General features: G+C 38.1%; 2 long non-coding RNA genes and 1 pseudogene across 6 annotated transcripts in view; 1 reads left to right on the top strand and 2 right to left on the bottom strand.

The window, feature by feature from the left end:
- The window catches only part of LOC111323752 (uncharacterized), a 61,905-nt gene extending 45,224 nt beyond the window's left edge, over positions 1 to 16,681 (top strand). Inside the window, exons 1-7 of one of the 3 annotated variants that reach the window (XR_002694193.2) lie at positions 1,788 to 1,834; positions 3,313 to 3,484; positions 3,590 to 3,737; positions 4,182 to 4,233; positions 7,520 to 7,615; positions 9,315 to 9,373; positions 16,543 to 16,681. This is a non-coding gene — a long non-coding RNA (uncharacterized LOC111323752). Of the gene's footprint in view, positions 1 to 1,787; positions 1,835 to 3,312; positions 3,485 to 3,589; positions 3,738 to 4,181; positions 4,234 to 7,519; positions 7,616 to 9,314; positions 9,374 to 16,542 lie in introns of those variants that run through there. The other 2 variants (XR_015998555.1, XR_015998557.1) reach the window with 2 other exon arrangements.
- Positions 7,580 to 9,394, bottom strand: LOC148742173 (uncharacterized). 2 transcript variants are annotated; one of them, XR_015998562.1, is made up of 3 exons: positions 9,254 to 9,394; positions 9,018 to 9,086; positions 7,580 to 8,019 (listed from the first exon to the last, which is right to left on the bottom strand). It is a non-coding gene; the product is annotated as an uncharacterized LOC148742173 (long non-coding RNA). The 2 variants fall into 2 exon arrangements; XR_015998559.1 differs by lacking the exon at positions 9,254 to 9,394 and having other exon boundaries at positions 9,018 to 9,143.
- LOC111323730 (CUB and peptidase domain-containing protein 1-like) lies at positions 16,096 to 20,789 on the bottom strand (annotated as a pseudogene). Its single transcript, XR_015998552.1, has 6 exons — positions 20,413 to 20,789; positions 19,865 to 20,002; positions 19,118 to 19,380; positions 18,288 to 18,430; positions 17,549 to 17,767; positions 16,096 to 16,810 (listed from the first exon to the last, which is right to left on the bottom strand). The product of XR_015998552.1 is annotated as a CUB and peptidase domain-containing protein 1-like (transcript).
- Positions 20,790 to 21,786: the final 997 nt, after the last annotated feature.

Below are 21,786 nucleotides of genomic sequence, written 5' to 3'. Positions count from 1 at the left end.
AACTATGACGGCTCGAGACCCAAAGGTTTCATAAAGCACCCCCTGCTGTTAAGCAAATCAAAATCAATATGTCAGTTTGAGCCTCTCAAGTCTCACGTCATCAAACAATCTTTTTTTTTTTTGAGGGTCGGTTAATTTGTCTTTGACAAGTAAAGAAGCAAAATGGTAGACTCCTTATCGTAGTTTAGATGTTTCTAGAGAGTTTCCGATTTGTAACTGCTTCATGCAGTGCACCATTTGGCCGAACCATAGGGCGCATCACACGCTTCACTTAATCGCGGCAGCTTTTGATATTATTATCACTTTAGCCAGAATTATTTTCCAGTCTGTCTCCGTGATATTGTGCCACGGTACTTAGGTAAAGCTGTTTTTAAGAGGAGCTAATTGCTCTATGTGTGTGTCAATTGAAACCATTTAGTGAAGGTAGATTCTTTATTTATGAATTATCGCGATATGTGAATCTTGAGATGTAAAATCAGACAGCAATGTGTCTCTACAATTGTTGGAGGATTATATGTTAAGAAAGAGGCAACAAGCTCATTTGTTTTGATTGCTTCTTTGGTCAGCATTGATTGTGATTTTCATGCTTCAGTAATAACTGGAAGTGTTTTCTAAAGAACCGATTATTTGACAAACGTGACTGACGGCATGAAAAGGTTTAATTTTGAATGGACTTTGGAAGTTTCCACGACAACAAGACAAAAGGCACTATGAATTTGTAAAAGGTCGCCATGGATGTTCGATCGCCCGTAATCGTCCTTTTCGGACTTACAATAAAGGCAGTCTTGAACCTGCATAGAGGGTTCGTCGCAGAATACAAAACAAAGGACTATTGTCTAAAGCTGTCACCTTCTCAGTGTGACCGAAAGCGCAAAGGCGAACTGGGAAAGTTGTTAAATCCTTGCCGTGGTGTTTTGCTATAAACTTTGAGGTCGTGTAGTAATAAATGGAAAGTGAAGGTGCTTCATCTTTATTTCGGATGTTTGTCAAATTTCCGCGAAATACCTGCTTTGAAGTGCTACTTAACTAGCAGAAACAAAACAATAACTTTTCAAAGAAAAAAAAAAAAAAGGCGTTGCTGGTTGTTTGAGTGAGGGCCCCTGCAAGTGATTGGTAACAACAATTCTATCACGAACAAAAGAGTGAACGATAAAAGGTGTTTAGTATGGGTGAATGGAGAATTGGTGTGTCCTCGTGAAAAAGGCTGCGGCGAGGCAAAAAATCTATCATTATTTTGAGATTAAAGTGTCGTGATCATAAAAGGATTGAATTGCTACTGTGTTGGCAACATTAAGTCCTTCCAGAGTTTAGTCTTTTTATCATCTTATTTGTTATCTTTTATGGAAAAACTACACATGAAGAATTTGCTGGATTTATTTATCTAAAAAAATTTATCAAAACATATGCCTTCGCCCATTTTCCTCACTTTGCAAGGCATTCGTCGGGTTTTAATTCCTGCCCGCGCCTGCCTGGTGGGTTGAGACATAACGTAATGGACTCAGGGTTAAAATCTTGTGAAGTCTTTTTGAGAATAACTTCTTTTTCTAGATAATCATACCACTTCCTTAAGGCCCTTTGCCTTTTGCGCCGACAAATATTACCTTGCCTTTTCCGGCGGCGTCCATCGTTGATCGGTGACTCTTATAGCATCAGCTCGTTCTTGGAACTTAGCTGATAAACCCAACCTCAACCGTAAAACCGGGATTTAACATTTGCACACGCTCAAAATACATACGAATAGAGCAATGTTTTCCTTTTCAGTTCTTATTTCTTGTTTCAATCTTAAAGTCTTGCAACTTGCCGGATTTTTTTCAAAACAATGGTAATTTTTGAGGTAGGCATAGCTCAGTCCATTTTATATTCCAATTTCTTAGCAGAAGGAAGAGCTATTGATATCTCAGGCTACTTTTGATTGTGGTCAAATGGGTCACCTGTTCAAGTAACACCTAGTATCCAAGAGTCACCTTCACTTCCAGTCGGGAGCTTTCTTTCTACCCTCAATTTAGTTCTTACGATGAATTTACAAGGCCGAGAAATAGGAACAAATTTTTTTGACAATCACACCATTCATCCCTTTCCCTTGATAAGCAAAAGTTTCTTGGAGCCCTCATTTTATGTCGTGAAGGAAACTAAATCTGCATGTACTGAGTTTTAAATTTTCCTGTGGTGTGTAATTTTTCTTTGCTGAAACCAGCTTCAGTTTATATCGACGAGGTATCACGGAAAGTGAAATACCATTTTGGTAAGGTTTTATCGATACGTACAGGTTTTGATATAATGGTATATCATGGCTTCGAAACGTTTGTAGTGCTGATTGTTATTTACCCATCAGGTGGGAAAGCAATGAGATGTTTCATAGATTACTTCTATCTCGTTCCCAGCATTACTTATCATCGCACTTTTTTTCACGTTTGAAGGAACACGACTGATTTCCTGTAATGTGACACTATTAGATTAATCCAACAATAAAATTACTGTAAACCATTTTACTCATCTACTATAAATCAATCTCAAGAGATGACCGTGCCTGAAAGAAACAAGTAAGGTTTTCAAAGGATTCAAATTGGAAAAGTCGATAAACAGAATTAAACTGTTTACGCTTTTTGCAGGATTTGAATTTTTCACAAAAACAACATCACAAAGACTTCACAAGGTTTTAGTCAACAGGTTATTAATTACAGTTGATGGGACACTTCAAATCTTGCTACGATATTACCCGTCTTATGTCTCATTTATTTACCTTTTCTGTATCACTATACTGAGAATTTTACTCTAGCTGATTAGTTCTGAGACAGTTTTCAAGAAAGCTATATTTTGTCATTGTCTTGATAACCTGTTGCATTGTTCACTATTCAGTTGCAAATGAATTACTCTTGATGTTTCCCAGTGTGTTTCTTGAAGGCATCTTTGAGACGTGGTTTCGTGATTTGTCTTTCTCAGATTTTTTATTTGTGGAAGCGTTACTTTACGCGCGAGCCTCTAGAAATGTATTAATTCCTCGTCAGATGAAGGGCGTTTTGTTAAGCGACGCATTAACACGGTGCACCTGTGTCTTCTGATAAGTTAATGATTCAGATCCATTTCCTTTTCTTGGAATCGACTTCTCTGCGGTAAAATCGCCCTTCCAAAAATTTCTTTTCTATTTTTTTAACTTTTTTTCTTTCATGGTGCCAAATATACTACTTGAAGTGCCGGAATTGAACCAAGGAATAGACACCATAATTGTTGACAAAGTGTAAACACATCTTGTAAATAATTTAGCATCAGAATTGATAACAAAATACTTAGATCATTAATTGATATTATCAACAGCTGTCAAGCCTTCTCATGGTGAATTCGGACAAAGCAAGTATGTGGACTGTGAAATTGCCAAAATGACTTCCCTGATGTTTTTTGTAAAGCTTTGGTAACATACACCTCTTGCAATTCTGATACGACAGTTTACTGGAGGCTGATCAAATATTAGCGTTCTTTAGGAAAGCAGGTGCGAGTATGTCAATCATAAGGAAATTATTTTGAAATTTAAGAAATCTACGAAATTAGTGCAATAGGAGATTTGAAAATAAGGAGAGAATTTCTTTATTTATAGCTGGGGACCTTTCTCGTTCTTTTTCCATTCACTTTTGGAGGCCGATGCAGTGGACGTGCGTGCGCATCAACCACTACCACCAGCAACACGTGCTTTAAGAACGTATTACTTCTATCTGCTTTCTCTGGACAGGACACAGAAGAAACGGGTAAAGTTGTCTTGTTCCGTATGTCCATTCTTGATAGTCTTCTTTCCTCAAAGTGAGGAGGAACGTGGCTTTCATGATGATTGTGTTAAAAGTCTTACCGTTGCCATTCACTTGGTATGCATTATGTGTTAAGTCGTACAGGCCTTGTACGACTATTGGTTTATAACATTTTTTTTATTTCAAGGGACCTCACTTCTAACTGGTTTACAAATCAGGAAGAAAATCCCTCATAAAGAAGCTATTGAAGGAAAACTGTCCCAATTTAAAAACTTGAATTTGACTCACATTCTAGAGTAGGAAAGGAACTCCTTAGAGAAGTTGTAACTGGATTTAAATTTAATTAAGATTGTGGTTCAAAATATCACCAGAAAGCATGAGAAAGGGGAATTTGTTTAGCGTTACCCTTTGTTTTAAGTTATAGAGACTTTCTTTCTTTTTTTCCAGTGCAACTTGAACTCGAGACACTGTACTCAAAGCCATCTTTCTTTTTGATGAGGTAAACTGTAAGCTTTCTTACTAGCTATCCATCTGTTCAAAGAATCATCTGAAGGGTTCCATTTGAACTAAATTTAACTCAATTCCGGCTACAGTGAGGGGCAGCAGGTCTGCGTGGATTGCTCCGTACACAATCAAACAAAAGATATCCTCACGATGAAAACGTTTCACGTTGTGTCCTATTTGTGGCTATGCTCGATTCGATTTGGTTGACCAAAAAAGTACTATGACTAATGATAACGTAAACACAAATTGAGACGGTATTTTTTCCCGATTTGACACATCGCTGAAGTTGCAGTTTAAGTAAATTTTCTTAAAAATAAAATTTTATCAGTTGAGACTGTCTGATGATGACGATGATTATGAAGGGCTTTACCCACCATTATCAGCCACCTGTTTTACTTCTTCTGTCCACTTCAATCTGTCGTGTGTTACGGGAGAACCTTCTGTCCTCTGCGAATTTTTCTTACTCTGCTACACGCAAGATTTATACTTGTTTAAGAGGTTTTGGGTAAGAATAGCATAAAGTTGAATTCGGTTTAAAGGCCAAATCACAATAGAGGTGTTTCGCAAGATTTCGAAATAAGAGCCCACCACATGGCATAATTTTTACGGGACAGTTGCAATACACAATGCTCATTCGTAACAGCTGATCGTCGCTTTCCATTTGAAATTCCTATTCACGAGTCTCACTGGTTACGACACAACAATTTACAACACAGTAGGATATGGCAGGGTCAAGCTGTGACTATCCAAAATAATAACCAACAAAAGCAAGGCACTGTTTGATTGATCCATTTCCAACACAATGCACAGAAAAAGAGCATGAGTATTTCAAATGGCTGCGGGTAAACGTTTATCGCCTCATAGGTTTTCTGATGTTAGGTTAGTTCTTCGCCAGTACTTTCTCAAAATAGAGGAGAGACTAGTGTCTCTGTTTTTTTTTTTCTCTGTTTATTCCTGTGGCCTCGTAATAGAAAATTCCATGTGCTTCCTGGAGATTTTATTTTTCGCGTTTCCCCAGTCCTTTCTAAGTCTAGCAAACCGTACACAAACCATTGCTCCGATTTGTTTGTCCAATTCGGATCATTTGCTTTTTTCCAATAGTGTGAAATATCACACATAGTTCTGCAGATGTACATCAGCTGCTAGGACGAAATATTAGGTATATTTTGAGCGCTGCTTTTTGTCTTCAGTTTCTCTCCAATTAACAAGTTTTCCCTCTCAACTATTATAGCTTGTGACTTATCTTGACAATAGAGTAATCAAGGCAACTGCCGAGCAGTAAGGGTAACTCAACTTTATCATTTCTCAGTACTGGCCTAAGAACCTGCTAGTGCGGAATTTAGTATTTAATATTTGCATTTGTACTGTACTTTGAATAACTCTGTCAATTTTCATTTTCGTTACTTCCTGCCTTAAGTCTGTGAAGCCGCTAAGGACACCGAATTGTCAAGGTCGTGTTGCAACTCTTTGGCAGTTCGCATGTATCAGCAGATCAATGTTTTCGACTTTTCTTTTTCAATAATTGGCTGGTCACAGGTCAAGTATTCATGGATTCCCTTAGAGAACCTTCTATTAAATCTTTTCGATTGTCCCTTCCCCTTCATGGTAACCAGCTCTCTATTTTGTTTTTACATAGAAGCTTTAATACAACCACAAGCCAGGTCCCGCTTATTTCAGAGACGTCAAGTGGAGTAAAGTCTCGCTCTAAGCCAGAGTCAAATAATGTTGATAGGATAACATGAAAACAAAGCTATTCAAGCAAACGATTACGTCTAGTGCCACGTGGAAATTACGATGCAAACAAGACGTCGCCTCAGGTTTTACCGGATTTAACCGGAAATTTTCAAAGATTCCATCCTCGTAAACCACCAACACTAAGTCGATAAATTTGGAACTGCAGGTTTTTTTCATGGGCGGCTGGTGATTTTCCACTTCGCAAGAAAACAAGATAATGTTTTTGTTTGAATTGTTATATTTTTAATGTTTTTCTTACGAACATGTCTAAATTATTCGCCTATTTGTTCTTTGACACAACTATCGTTGCATTCGAAGAATCCGTCGACTGCCGATGGCTTATCAGAGTCTCTTTTCGGTTCACTTGATTTACTTTTTATATAACCTTTAAAAAGCTGGTTTTTTTCTAATTTTAGTTTTTGTGTAGAATTATTCATGACTCTGTTTATTCATTTATTTTTATAACTTCGGAAAACTACACATTGTAGAAGATTTGCAGTCGAGTTGTTTGTCGGTTTCAGTTTCAACAATAGAGACAACTTGGCTTAGAGGCACCAAGGGCATGTAAACTGTACAACCCTTGTTTCATTTCCGGTGATTATGCCACACGGCACAGTGAAGATTGAGAATGCATAATGGGACATCGTTCAGGGGTGACAAATGAGATTTATTAACTTTGTTACCTGCCCTACTATTTTCGACACCGGAGATGGAATTGATCAAGGACAGCACGAGTTGGATGCCATTCGATTTCACGTTTATGTTTAAAGCAAATATGGTTTTCATCATTCCATGAAATTCCGATCGGAATTTTCTATCAACTTGAAATTCCATTTGGTGGTTGTTATGATGTTATCGCGTAATAGTGCTTATAAACAGATTGAGCCGACAGACGTGATCGTCGGTTTAAAGAGGCGCCGCAACGGCAGCCCGGCCTCATTGCTGATAAACACATTGGCCTTGAACGGGAGAACGAGATTAGATAGACATTCGCATAGCACTTAAGATTTATAAAGATCTAATTAGTTATTGTGACAGCCAGAAGAGGATTATATTGATTTTTGAATGGCCTAAGAAATTTGCGGAAAAGAACCTCGTCATAATCCGTTGATTTTTCTAGAATTTGTGGCGGTATTCCACAAATCTTAATTGGAAGCAAATAATTGAATTTCCAGGCTTAAGACAAAATGTAAGTCTGTTTTAAACTATTGTATTTCGAGCCACGCGCTCATTTCCGGTGTTAGAGCTATGCTGCAAAGTATCTGTTTTGGAAGTGGCCTTGACTTTGACTTCCGAACGGACACAAATCTCTGAGCTATTTTCCGGTCTTATGTGGTTTAGGAGTTATGTTATATCATTACAAAACAAGCAAAGGTTAGACTTTTATCTTAATCACAGCTTCCACTGAAATAAGTTAAATTCTTTGAGAATGAATAGCTTTAGAGAAGTACTACTCATTTTTCGTATCGAAAATTGTTCCTTCTTCTAGATTTAAGGGTACTTTAAATTTACTCAGCTTATTAGCTTATGCAAGTGCTTTGTAACAGGAAAAGTACAAGTCTGTGACGGTACCTGCAAGGACAGCTGGCTGAAGAGGTCATACAATCTGTGGAACAAACAAGTTGTTTATTAAAGTTATAAAGGTACTGCTATTTCCAAACAGTCTCTTTCCTGCACAACGTCAAGTAGAGGTCGTTAGATTCTTAAACAAGAAAAGAAACAAGTACAGAAGGCCAACGCTAGACAGACATTGATGATTTCTTGAAAACTTGCAGAGATTAGTGATGGCAGTGAAGAACACGGTCATTAGAAAAGAAGATTTTATCGCCCTTCTGATGAGATCTGCTATGATTTTATTGAATGTAACTTTTTTACAGCGTAAACTGTAGGGCCTTTGATCCTTCCTGCAACTAAATCAAAGATCTTTCACTGTTTCGGTAAGCAAAACATAAACTGATGAATGGCAGGTCCTACTTCCGCCACGCCTTGTACACGATGGAAAGGTCGTACACCATGATGCAAACACTCTCCCACTCTCCGGTGATATCTGAAAAGAGGAATTCATTATTGCAACTAGTAATAAGATGAACTAAATCTGACAGAATGGCTGAAGATATAAAATAATTTCAATAAGACACAAGTTGGTCAAATTCAACTAAGAGTAAAAGAGATGACCATATGAACTTTAGAGAGTGACCGTGCTGTTGTTTCAAATGCGTGGAAGAAATCTTTGTTGTATGGCCGTAACTTCGCCAATGAAGGACAGTTTTTGTTTTCGTTTTTTGTTTTTTTTTTAATGTTGCCTTGTAGGTTAATGCAGCTCATGCTGAACTAATGCATACATTTAAGTTTTGCGATCCTCCAGTGGCTTTTTCCTAAGAATAAACTAACGCGGTATTGTCGAGTCACTCTTCCTGACATCAAATGTGATGTTCAAAACTAAATGGAGACCATGATGCACGGCTGAGTGAAGGGTTTCTTTGCAAATTCTTGTAGTTATCTGTTTTTTTTGCTTTCTTATGTGTGTGTGTTCTTTTTTTATTGAAAAAAGCCTAAAGGAGAAGTCTCAGAGGTCCTCAAAAACTCCTAACATTAAAAAGCACTACCAGTATCAACAAAGACTAAAATATGTGTTACTAGCGTAAGGAAATGAATTTGGAATACGCATCGAGCTACCTCTAACGCTCATAACACGCTTACTTTTCAACAGTTGACTGAAATACTGCTCGATTTGAATTAGTTAACGTTATTCTCTTAATCGTGTCTTTTGGAGTACTTTGTACTGCAGCCATAAAAGTGCTAAGATTAGGCCTATACTTTTGTTTATTTTGAAGAGCAGTTTTTCCTCGCCAAATCGTGATGTATTGAAAGTCCTTGCTAAAAATAGAACCCATGGGATGAGCTGATCAGTGAGTCACTTACATCTTCATCCCTATACAGGTTTAGAAAAAGTAGCCAAATCAAAGAGGCTTACTTAAGTTTGTACCCCAGGCGGATTATTCATCATCACTGTAAAAACGTCCCTTAATGCCATCATAAACGTACCTAGTCATCTCGTCAACTCCCCTTCCATTTCTCTTTTGGTGTTAATCTTTTCCGGTATAGCTTTGTTGGCTGATTAACGTTTCATGAAAAGGTTAAAATAAAAACAGTTGTTGATATCGATGGCATTCCCCCCCCCTAAAATTAAAAACACTCTTGTCAGTTATTCACGGTTGCGTGATAACAGCAACAAGTCCTTCCCCAATTCCTTACTTTTACAAAGAACAATATTACCATACCATTTTCATTGTTGTAGGAGGTCATACTAACAAATCCTTTCATTTTTACTGCCCTCGTTAGTGACTTAACTACTGATGGAAGACCTCTTATTTAATCTCGACCAACAATGAAATGGAGAGGTGCGTACATCTAACTCTCTTGGCAATCGGTGAATACATCGACGCTACCTGCAAACGTTATTTATTACTCAAAGACTGCATTTTAGTCACCGAACGTTTAAGTGTACATTGGAATTCTTTAGACAAAGCCCAGTGTCAGCTGCCCAAAACTGAACACGCCGCATCACAGTGTGTGATCTATGAAAATTAATGAATGCTCGATTCTATAGTTAACTCTCAAATTTGAATACTGTCACAGGTGTGGACTGACACTGTTTTTGTCGTTAGAACAAAATGGTGGACGAGTGGTATTTCATGGGGTTTAAAGCTGATTTAAGTTCATTTAAGACTTAATGTCTTTGTTACATGAGCATGCTATATCCTTAAGAAATCATTTTGTGAATCTAATTCACTAGGTTATGACGGCAGTAATCTCTGTACAAATGGTTGCTTAGGAAACTTTGTAATACCTTGACCCCCTGTGGCTAGACAACGTAAACTAACGATTTTCCAACAGCTACTGTCCATGTACATTTAGTAAGCTTATAGTTGATCATCGTAAGGCGCGCGAAGGAATTTGATTCGTTAGTATAGATTCAGTCACGTGTCGATGTCCGCTTTTCCCTTTGATTTTCTTCGAAAGGAGTACAGGCAAATATTCTATCTTTGTGACGAAGTATAACGCTTTAATAACTATTCCCCAAATTTCCTCTGAAGTGGCACGAGTACAAATGTGGTACCTCTTAAAACCGATAATCTGCTCATTTTAACAATAAAGAATTGCGATAAAATCGGAAAGTTTAAAAACTTAAAAACCATCTTAGTTTAAGAAAAATGCGACGACATTTCGACGTTCGCTTAACGTCATTATCAAGTCAATAACGAATAAAATGAGAACGAATATAAATGTAAAAGAATTCCTAAGAGACGCGGATAACAAATTGAAAATATCTAAATAACAAAGAATTCACGCGCAGAGTCACATATTCGCACGCAGAGTCACGTAAAGAGTTTGGCGTAAACAGAGTCTTTTGAGTATTTAACTTGGGGTTCAGTTCCTTAATAAATAACATCTCAAAAATTAGACAATAAAACTTTGATCTACATTTCTTTAGAACAGAAAATTGCTTATCAACCAAGTCAGTCTTCAATAGGCCGTGTTGCTCAAGATGCTTCCCGATTGCAGGGTATTTGTGTTCGTTAATGCTCTGGTGTAAGTGTCGGGCGGTATACCCGACATAATCTGCGTCGCACAGATCACATTCAAATTTGTAAACCACGCATTGGGGGGCTTCTTCTCCTTTAGAGCGAGAATTTGGCCAATCTTCTTGGTCTGAAAGACGGGTTTAATTTGGACACAAATGTTAGCGCTAAAAATTTTCATTTGCTTCTTGACAGAGTTAGCTGATTGTTGATCTTTAAATGGTAATGGGTTTATGTGCAATGTGTTTATGTGTAGAAGAAATACTGGAAGAGAAAAACGAGCTCCCCTCTTTCTATAGGCACTACGTGGATGACACCTAGGCTATCATGCCTGAGTCCTAAACGAAGCTAACATTTCCTCGACAAATTGAACTCTTGCTACAGAAACTTGAAATTCACGTAGTGCTCATAGAAAGAGGGGAGCTCGTTTTTCTCCTCCAGTTTTTCTTCTGTAGAGCACATAAACCCATTACCATTTAAAGATCAACAATCAGCTAACCCTATCAAGAAGCAAATGAAAATTTTGAGCGCTAACATTGGTGTCCAAACCCTCTTTCAGACCAAGAAGATTGGCCAAATTCTCGCTCTAAAAGAGAAAAAGCCCCCTATTGTCAATAATCAATGAGTGGTTTACAAATTCGAATGTGGTCTGTTCAACACAAATTATGTCGGGTATACCACCGCCTGACACTTACACCAGAGCATTAACGAACACAAATACTCTGCAATCGGGAAGCATCTTGAGCAACATGGCCCATTGAGGACTGACTTGGTTGATAAGCAATTTTCTGTTCTAAAAAAAATGTAGATCAAAGTTTTATTGTCTAATTTTTGAGAAGTCATTCATTAAGGAACTGAACCCCAAGTTAAATACTCAAAAGACTCTGTTCGCGCCAAACTCTTTACGTGACTCTGCCTGCGAATATGTGACTCTGCGTGTGAATTCTTTGTTATTTACATATTTTCAATTTTGTTATCCGCGTCTCCTAGGAATTCTTTTACATTTATATTCGTTCTCATTTCACTCGTTATTGACTTGATAATAGGTAGCTTAAGCAACCACGACGAAAGGGACGACGACGACGTCAAGTAATCGTGGAGGGTCTGGAGCGAGGACGTCGTTTTTAGCGGGAAAATGAAACTTAAGCAGTGAAAATGCTCAAGGACGACTACTTCTGAAATTTTTGTTTATTCTCGCTTCGTCAGTTTAAGAAATGACATCGTTCAGAGACCTCCAAAACCTTCTTCTCAGTCATGGATCAAATTTTCACCTATATCGGAAGTTCGAGAGTAGGTTATTCAATTCTTGAACATCAAAAGTCCAAGGAATTATTAAGCTTTAGCTTTATTTACAATAATTTACGCATGATAAAAGTTTAAAATATAAATTTTACGGAAGTTATTTGAGATTTAAATTCAGTTCTAAGTGTTGCTGGTATAAACAAACCTATTTTGCCCAAGGCTTGCCTGATTTTCAACATACTTTAGCCTGATATGTTCTACCTTTGATACTCCTTCCTTTGGCGAGCAAACGACGCAAGTCTGTCAATTTAATCAATGTTAGCTAGCGATCGGCACAGATCAGTCGTCGCGCTTCACACAAGAATACTATTTTTTCCCGTGTGATCAGTTTTGTCGGAATAATTTTTATGGCTGTAAATCTAGATCTTTATCAAACATTTCGAAAATAGATTCGCAAAACCCGAGAGGTATTCAAACTCTTGTTGACACACCGATCTGAAGAATTCTTTGCTGTTTAAAGGGTCTCGACGGAAGAACAGCAACACACAAAATTTTTTAGTAGCAATAAACCGGCAATTCCACACACACAGCTTTTGACCGAACGCAGAGGTGTATTGCACTGCCATTTAAACCTTTTCGTTCAATAAAAATGATAAACAGCACTCTTTCATAAAATATACTCAAATAAATTTAAACCTAACGTGGTCGCTTTCACCGCTTGACTTCACATCTGTTGTGCAGAAGAAGGAAAATGAGTTAGTGGGTTTTCGAATTTTATTTGTGTAGAAAACTGAACAGGGAGGTTTAAATCAACCGAAGAAGCGAATACAAACTCCAACCGGCCATAGACTGTCAAAAAAACGATAATAAAGCCGCACCTTTTGATGAGAAAAACTGCTTTAAAGTTCAAAAGTTCACGACGACGTGAAACTGGTCCATCTCAAGTCGTCGACGATAAAACGACGACGGAATTCTTCGTTTTCGCTTGCGCAGTGACGTTCTCGCTACTTCCGGTCGTCGTCCTCCGTTCGTCGTCGTGGTGCTTAAGCTCCCTAATAGGGACCTTAAGAAACCATGACGCCAAGGAAGACTTCGATTAAAAAATGAATTTCTACTCTTAATTAGAATTTCAAAAATGGCTGCAGGAGCTTACTGTCTCGTACAGCGCCACAGCTCAACTTCAGCATGACGTATAAAGTAGCCGTTGAGTTCCAAATGGAAATTAAAATAATTTGCCGTAGCGGTTTCGGTTCGCAGACGACGCAAATTTTGGCGATTTCACGTTGTTGTTTTGCATAGGACGTCTAAGAAATGTACAAAGTTTCAAAACGCATGTGCTGAGCTATTGTTCTGCCAATTAGATCTCTTGTTTTTCCACGTCCTCGTTGCCGTCGCCGTCGTGGTTTCTTAAGCCTCGGTCAAACGGCGCATGATAGTCGATGATAGTTGATTCTCTTCAAACTATCATCAACTATCACCAACTATCATTCGCATGGTCAAACGGCCAAAAAAGTTCGTGATAGTTGATGATAGTTCACCGGCAGTCGCGCGAGCAAAGTCACGCCAGCAGCCTGTGACATCTCTGTTGTGATAATCATTCGAAAAAATGTCCCAAAGGTAGGGCCGGGCCTCATATTAGACGTAATATCAGGTCATTACTCCATCTCGCCGTTGAATGTTTAGTGAAATGCTGTTTTTTCGGCGGTGTCTCTTCGAATTCCTGCGAGTTGACGCTTTCTCCAGATTCTTGGTTTTCAATATTTTCTGTCTCATTCTTATTATCTTGGGTATACAAACAAATTTCTGAAGCTGAAGCCGAGCCTCGCGAGGAGCTTTTGGAGGCCATTTTAAAGGAGGCCGCCGATTTTCGGGGAAAAACCTGACCAAAAACTATCATGAACTATCCTACGCGTTGTCAAACGAGAAAAACTACCATCGACTATCATGAAGAATTTGAACAAGCTTAAAGTGAATGATAGTTGGTGATAGTCGATGATAGTGCATGATAGTTGGTGGTCAAACGGAAGCGCGCGCTTCAACTATCATCGACTATCATGCGCCGTTTGACCAGGGCCTTAAGGTCCCTAATGACGTTAAGCGAACGTCGAAACGTCGTCGCATTTTTCTTAAACCAAGATGGTTTTTAAGTTTTTAAACTTTTCGATTTTATCGCAATTCTTTATAGCTAAAATATTTAACAAATTTATTTATTTTATTTATTTACTCAAATTCAATTACACAGATAATCAAAACAAAAACAAAAACAAGGAGTTAAATATATATACAAGTATAAAAAAGAGATATCTGAGTAATTAGGCCAGTTTATACAGAATTCTAGATTCCTTATTTTAAATAAACTGCCTGTGATAAAATACAAAAAAAATTAAAAACTAACTTAGACAAATAGCAACAACAATACGTAATCAAAAATTATAAAAATTTATCCTTACTTAAGTTAAATTTACTGATATAAAACTGATTCACTTTCTTACTAAACAATGATACTCGATCAATTGTCCTAATAGCTACAGGCAGGTCGTTCCATAAATCCACAATGCGATTAAAAAATGAGAATTTAAAAACATCGGTTCTAAAGCGACCCTTGGCAAGTATGGCTTCTGTGTTCCTCATATTGTATTTATATGATTTGAAGCTAACATATGATAGGACGTCAAAATCAATGTGCCCCTTCAGACATTTAAAAAAGAAACATAAATCTAACACCTCCCTTCTAAACTCGAGAGGCAAAAGACCTAATTTTAGTAAACGTTCTGGATAAGTTAAATCACATTTCAAGATAAATTTGGTGGCACGCCTTTGAACACGCTCAAGGGCCTTAATTTTTGCTTTAGTATAGGGAGACCAAACTTGAGATGCGTACTCCAGCTGCGGTCGTACCAACGATTTATATAGAATCAACATAGTTTTTTGGTCGCAATCAATGTTGCACGTTCTATAGATAATACCCAACATCTTATTTGCTTTACTTATAGCAAAGTCAATGTGATCGTTCCAGGATAAATTTGAAGAAACATGAACGCCTAGATCTTTCTCAGTTGAAACGACTGCAACCTGTGACCCACTCAGATTATATGATGTGTGCATAAAACTCTTTTTCTTTGTCACGATAAGGTGCTTACACTTATTAGCGTTGAAATTCATCAAATGCTCAGACGACCAACCAGTTAAGCTTAGCAAGTCTCTTTGTAGTTGAACTGCGTCAGCACCGTTATCAATAACTCGATAACACTTCATATCATCCGCATAGAGTTGGACAGTAGTCTTAGCATCCGTCACACTTGGGGCACTGTTAATATATATTATAAACAACAAGGGTCCCAGGATAGACCCCTGGGGCACACCGGATGAAATAGGTAGTAAAGAAGATGCTCGGCCATCTATAACTGTCATATGCAAACGATCTGTCAGATAACTTCTAAACCAAGATAGCAAGTTCCCTCTTATACCAACGCCATACAGTTCCCTTAATAAGCAGTTAAATGATACAGAGTCAAATGCTTTACTGTAATCCAGAAATACTGCATCAAGCTGTTTCTTCTCATCAAGTGCTTTGGCAAAGACAAATGTAGATCTGAGAAGACTTGTAACACATGAACGTCCTTTGACAAAACCGTCTTGTAGATGGTAAAGTTTAGGCTGGATAAAGGGAAAAACACATGAAAAAACGCACTTTTCAAGGACTTTGGAGATGATACACAGTAATGATATCCCTCTATAGTTTTCAACCATTTCCTTGTCACCAGACTTAAAAACTGGAACCAGATTAGCCACCTTCCACATTTTTGGAAAACAACCACTACCGAGTTGTTTGTTGAACAAGGTACAAAGAGGAGATGAAATCGAATCTGCACACTCTTTCAGTTGCTGTCTCATTTTGCGTTGTTTAATCTGAAAACTTCAGTTAAGAGAGTGGCAGCGTATGCATTTCAAATAATCATTACGATTTTTTTGAAAGTGCAAGCAGTTGTTATTGGCATTTATAAGTTTTTTTTTTAAGTTTTTTTTAAGTTTTTTTTTTAAGTTTTTTTTTTAAGTTTTTTAAGTGTAATTAAAATAAATCATTTCGGTAGAAGAGAGTTTATAACCGAGAAACTGAACAAGTAATATCTCGAGAACCGCGAGAAACTGTAAAACCTTCATGCTGGGCCATACAGGTGGGAAAGATTTGGCAAAAATTTTTATAATTCTCCGAAAAGAAGCTGCACCTATTGACGATTTCGATAGAAAATGAGGCACAAAAAGAAGCAGAAACAAAAAAGTGTTGCAAACTGTGTAGTTGTGATGAAATCTTTATTACTGATAACCTTCTTAGTGTATTTTTAAGTACAAGATAATCCTTTCAGCGGGTTTACATTTCGTGCGAAAATGATACACGACTTAGGACATTTCCTAGGGGGCTTTTTTTTTCCCTTGAACTATGTTGACTTAAGCTGAGTCAGGATTTTCCAACACACGGAATACCCAGTCCTTAAGTAATGCCAACCTTGCGTACACTCCATAATAATTTGGCTTTGCACAGCTGTATCCCCAGCTGGTATCTCCAATCAGATACCACTTTCCGTTATCTTCACACACCAAAGGTCCCCCAGAATCTCCCTGACAAGAATCTATTCCTCCTTCGGAAATCCAGCACAAAGCATCTCACGCGTGATTTTGCTTGCTTCATACGAACCATTTTTAGTGCATTCCTTGTTCGATACCAACGGAACTTTTGCCTCTTGTAGTTCATCGGGTGATGCACCCCCTGGTTGAAGTGTTCCCCAACCTGTTATCCAGCCGTCAGCGCCTGGTAAAAATTCAATGTTGTCGTCAGAAAGGCACACAAGACCCACACCATCCTTCAGTATTGCAGGGCGATCCAGATGAATAAGAGCGACGTCGTAGTTGTATTTTGTTACGCTGTTGTACCCATGATGGAAATAGATCTTTTTAATGCCAAAGTCTTGTTCCGAGCCAATCAAGAGTGAAGTATTTTTGTAATGTGCACCTATCCTACAAAAGTGAACGAACATATATTTAGAGACTTAAAATGTAGGGCGATTATGGACTACAGACTATGGAGGAACGAAACCTACCACTGAGACGTTGGATATTATTTAACAGAGCGTGGTCGGCAAATTTCTCATACTTTGTTGAAGGAAGGTACGAAGTTATAAATGATGTTTGAAAAAGAGAAAGGTTTAGGTCATAAGATTGACTGAGGGGTTGCTTCACCATTCTTAGAGCATCTTAAAGCGCTTTTGAACACGAGAAATGCATTGTTTACAGCTCATGTTTCTGACTTTGACTACCACTTGCGCAACAAGACGCATGATATTTTCCACGCCCAAACTAGGAGCATATTCCTTGTTCAAACCAAATTATGAATTCTTTGTAAATATTTTGTACCCATTAACGAATGCATATTGAAAATTCCCAAATAAATGTGAAAAACAAAGCAAAGCGAGCTTTTTCTGGAGTTTGCCTCGCGCTCTTTTCGTTCTCTGCGGTAGGCTATGATCTTAACTTTGTATTCCACTCGTTCTGTACTCAACCCTGTGCGAAAGAATAAGAGAGCCCGCGTCCATCAGTCTAAGGAATAAGAGAGCCCTCAGTCCCTATCAATCCTGGTCTGAGAAGTTTTTTTCGATCCCTTAGCACTCCCCAAGAACGCTTCTTCCAAGCAGCAGAGCTGATCAGATTTGTCTAAGCCCTGAAGCAATTTGCTTCGTTTGAATGCGATCAACATACCTGACCATGTGAGTTGTGTAATCCTCTTCTCTGATACTATTGACACAGTGGGCAGCAGTTAAAACCCAATCATGCAGCACCAGTGATCCTCACAGAACTGTCTCCATTCGCCAGTGTCTTTTTGATACATCAGCAATGCTTGCCATGGCCAGGATTTGGGTGTGGCTGTTGCGCCTCCGACTATGCGCGTATGTGGTCTAACTCCGCAAAACGGCAAAACTGAAAAAAAAAATGTAAAATTCACATAAAAATATTCCTTTCCTCTGGCGGCCATAAGAAACATTTACTTCTTTGTGAGAGCACGTCTTCCCGCCTGCAACAGTTTGGAGTTCTATGAGATTTCAACCAATATGTTGGTTTGGATCTACTTTACTTGTTGTGCTAAAGACTAGGGAGAACTCAAAATTGATGCCTCAAGACTGTTACATTTCTTAGAGATTTCAGCCAATAGCAATATGATATAAATTGATTGGTTTGGATCTAATTTCATGTTACTTGTGTTCAAACCAGGGAGAACACAAACTTAGTATCTCAAGACTATGAACTATCATTGTTAGCAACCCTGTCTGTTTATCATTTTCACACTGTCTTACAATCACTAAGTAATCTTCAAGACAGCCAAAAGATGAACTCAGCTTGCCAGGGTCATTTTATCTCTTGTCCCAAATGCCTGAATATTATGAGAAAAGGTTATCATTCTACTACTTTTGTTTACGTTACTATCATTACACTAACTCACATGGTGGGGTAGGGACAGGCGTCGGTTGAGGCAGCTGCGGTAGTGCTGAAGGGGGTTTGCTTTCGCATTTATTAGAGTGTTGGACCTTGATATCATCAATGGCAATGTCACCCATGTATGCCAGCAATGCCTTCAAACACAATCTGCGCGTTGAACAGTAGGTTAAACTCAGTTTAGAGTTACATAGAACGTTAGATATCATTAATGATTTGTTCCTATAAGCAACTTGATATCCATTTGATTCAGAAGACCTCTAGCCAGAGATTGAAACTAGTTTTATTGCTACATTCGTGTTGAGCGGTGTCTTGTGATGTCACTCGGGAATTTCACGGGAAATGAGATTTCTTATATTACTTGCAAAAGTTCCTTCGTTAAAGGGTCAGACATTTGACTTTTAATTTCGAACACTTAATCTCATTTGGACAATAATCGGAACGCAATGTTGCATTTTTGCTGAAACAGAGACGAAGCGAATTTGGGCCTGCAAAATACGAATGAGATGGAGACAACATCGATAAAATTATAATTTCACTGCCACCTCCAGGTTCAGTCACAGCGGCAAAAACGATGATTACTCTATCATGTCTAAGATTCCCCTCCATTAAGATTGTTAAAAGTTATGTGTAGATTGGCCATGAATAAGAGGGATAGCGTCGCTCAAGAACCTTTTTTAACGCAAAAGGGCCATCCTGTAAAGCAACTACTTTAAACACCAACAAAACTGGGGCCGTTTTTTCCTACTTTTTCATCTGTAGGAAGACTTTTTGTGCATAGAACGAATTTAAATTCTAATCTCTTTAAGTAATTTTTTATCCTGAAACACAATTTACCTTCAAGGTGAAATCTTTTGGTATTATTACTGGTATTGAAGCACCGTGCCACGCATTTCCATGGTCCCCGTTTAAGCGCCACGAAGGATGTCTGGAACCGCTAATAGACTGAGTATATACTGATAGTTCCCGGATATTGAGAACATACATATGGAAGTAGAAACTAAGACAGTTTCCATCCGTAGCAGATATTTGGGCACTAATCAAATGAGCTGCCTCTCGGTTAAGACGTGGGCTCGATGTCTCGATGTACATGTAGGAACCTGTTGTCAATATAATGATTACATTCTTCATAATTGCAATGGACTTAATTTATCAACAACTTCTCAGAGCAAAGCTGCGGCTCGAGAGAGCTGTTCTGATCTGATCAGTGTACCCCTTTCGTACGTCGATGACCAAAGTTGAAAGGATGTTGCTTGGTACGGGCCGTGTTGGGTAAACAATTATTTCGCGACGACAAAAACAATGGTAATAAAAACAGTACTAGTGATAACAAAAATAATGATGGTAATAGTAATTATAATGATGATGATGATGATATTGATACTGACGAGATGACTAATTTAGTTTTCGACGTATTCAGCTGAATTACATGGAGTTTGTCACGGACATCGAAATTGTAACAGGAGAAAATAAGGGAAAATACTTTATCTGATCCAAAATTGGATTAAAATTTAATCTAATTTTGTTAAAATCTATTTCAAATGTATACTAAATTTGCTGTTGAACGTGTAGTTACTGAAATACATGACCTGCTCCAGTTGTCGCCTAATGGTCCAGTATTGAAGCTTCTAGTAACTCCTGTGTTGTTGGTCCATTCAAAATCAGAGTTCTGATCGTGTATATATCCACATAGATCATTCTCAAAGTTGCAGGTACCTGGAACTTGGATCAATCGTCAAAAAGACTATAATTATGTACTATAGTCAGGTATCAAGACCTGTTTCGATCAGACGCAAGAACCTCAGCGTCACCAGTTGTCTTACTAATTCGGTTGCATTACTTTGGTATTGCAAATGATCAACGTGACGTGTACTTCTAATAAGAAAAAATTTCTTGGAAAATCGGATTCCACGAAGGAAAGTATGTTACGCGATGAAATATTGTCAAAGTTTTGTCATGCTGGTCACGGGGTCACAAAGGAATTTGGAAGTAGATGCTATTTTCCAAAGTGGTTCCACTCGTGGTTCATGATCAGGTCAGGTCAGGGCCTTTGAGTAGCAAAGTACGAAGGTGACTTCTCACAAATAATGGGCAGGCGAAGACCTGAGTTCCAGGAATCGAAAGGAGCCTACCTGCGTTTGCAGTGCGAATGGCCGCCAGAAGAAGGCAATCAGAAAACCAAATCAAAACCATTGCGCTGTTCTAACAAGACTCAAAAAGAAAAAAAAAAAAAATTGGTGAACTCGTTTTTATTCGATGTAATGTATACTCACCTGACGCAATAAACGAATAATACCGAGCTCACCTGATTAAATTCCTTTGTTATCAATAATAACACTGATCATTATGCTTTTCTGTCTTTTAATACAAAATACTGACAAAGAATACAATATGTATATGAGAACGATCCTTCGCAGTAAAGCACTATTTGAGCAATAGTGAAAATCAGACCTGAAAAAAATTTCAGGCCTGTACGGGATTCGAACCACTGACCTCTGCGATACTAGTGCAGCGCTCTACCAATTGGTAGAGCGCTGCACTAGTATCGCAGAGGTCAGTGGTTCGAATCCCGTACAGGCCTGAAATTTTTTTCAGGTCTGATTTTCACTATTGCTCAAATAGTGCTTTACTGCGAAGGATCGTTCTCATATACGTCTCATAACCGCAGTTCACACATATGTTTCATATGTTTGTTGTTGTTTGATTTATCAAAGAATACAATAATTGTTTAGTTAGTATTGTTCACCACCTGGAGAAAAGTTAACAGGACACAGAGTAACTAACAGGGGCTGAATAATGGGGGTAAGCTTCTAAACAAACTGTAGTGCTGCTTAGGTGGGGGTTTACAAGATAATTTGGTTTTATCAACCATAGGTAATTTATAAAGCTGACGTTTCGAGGGATAGCCTTTCGCTCTGACGAAGGGCTAACACTTGAAACGTCAACTTATGGCGGCCAAATACATTATCAACTCAGTTCATAAAACCAACTTGCCTTGTAACAGAGGTGAAAATTGGTATTTTAAAATTGTAGCCGGAATTTTGAAATTCATGAAAAGGCATTTCTTCCGCACTCCAAACTATTGGTGGTCTTCCGATTGTCGGGGATTTCCTTGTTTCCTTGGTTTCTTCTAAAAGATGGAAACTCCAGCTAAACAATTGGCTCACGCATCTAGCAACTGAACAACCTTCACAGTTCATAGTATACAAAGAAACGAGCAAATATGATGTTTTATTGACCTATCTTCAGTTGTTGTTTTTACTCGCCTGAAACGATCCTGTTTAGCTTCCCGTTTTTAGCTATGTAAAGGTAAAGATTAAGTGCGAAAAACATCGTTAAAATGCAAATGAAACAACTAGTCTTTTAAAACGTATTTACTGGAAATGGTTCATCTAAAGAGACAGACTAAATGCTAACAGTGGATTAGGTAAGACAAACCCTGGAAACAAATATAAAATAGAGTAGAACACGCTACAATACATGAGGTCTTTTCTCCCACTAAGGAG

Source organism: Stylophora pistillata, chromosome 1 (genome assembly GCF_964205215.1).
Source record: "Stylophora pistillata chromosome 1, jaStyPist1.2, whole genome shotgun sequence".
NCBI classification, from domain to species: domain Eukaryota; kingdom Metazoa; phylum Cnidaria; class Anthozoa; order Scleractinia; family Pocilloporidae; genus Stylophora; species Stylophora pistillata.
Note: the sequence above shows the minus strand (reverse complement) of the source record. Positions and strands in the feature narration are given on the sequence as shown.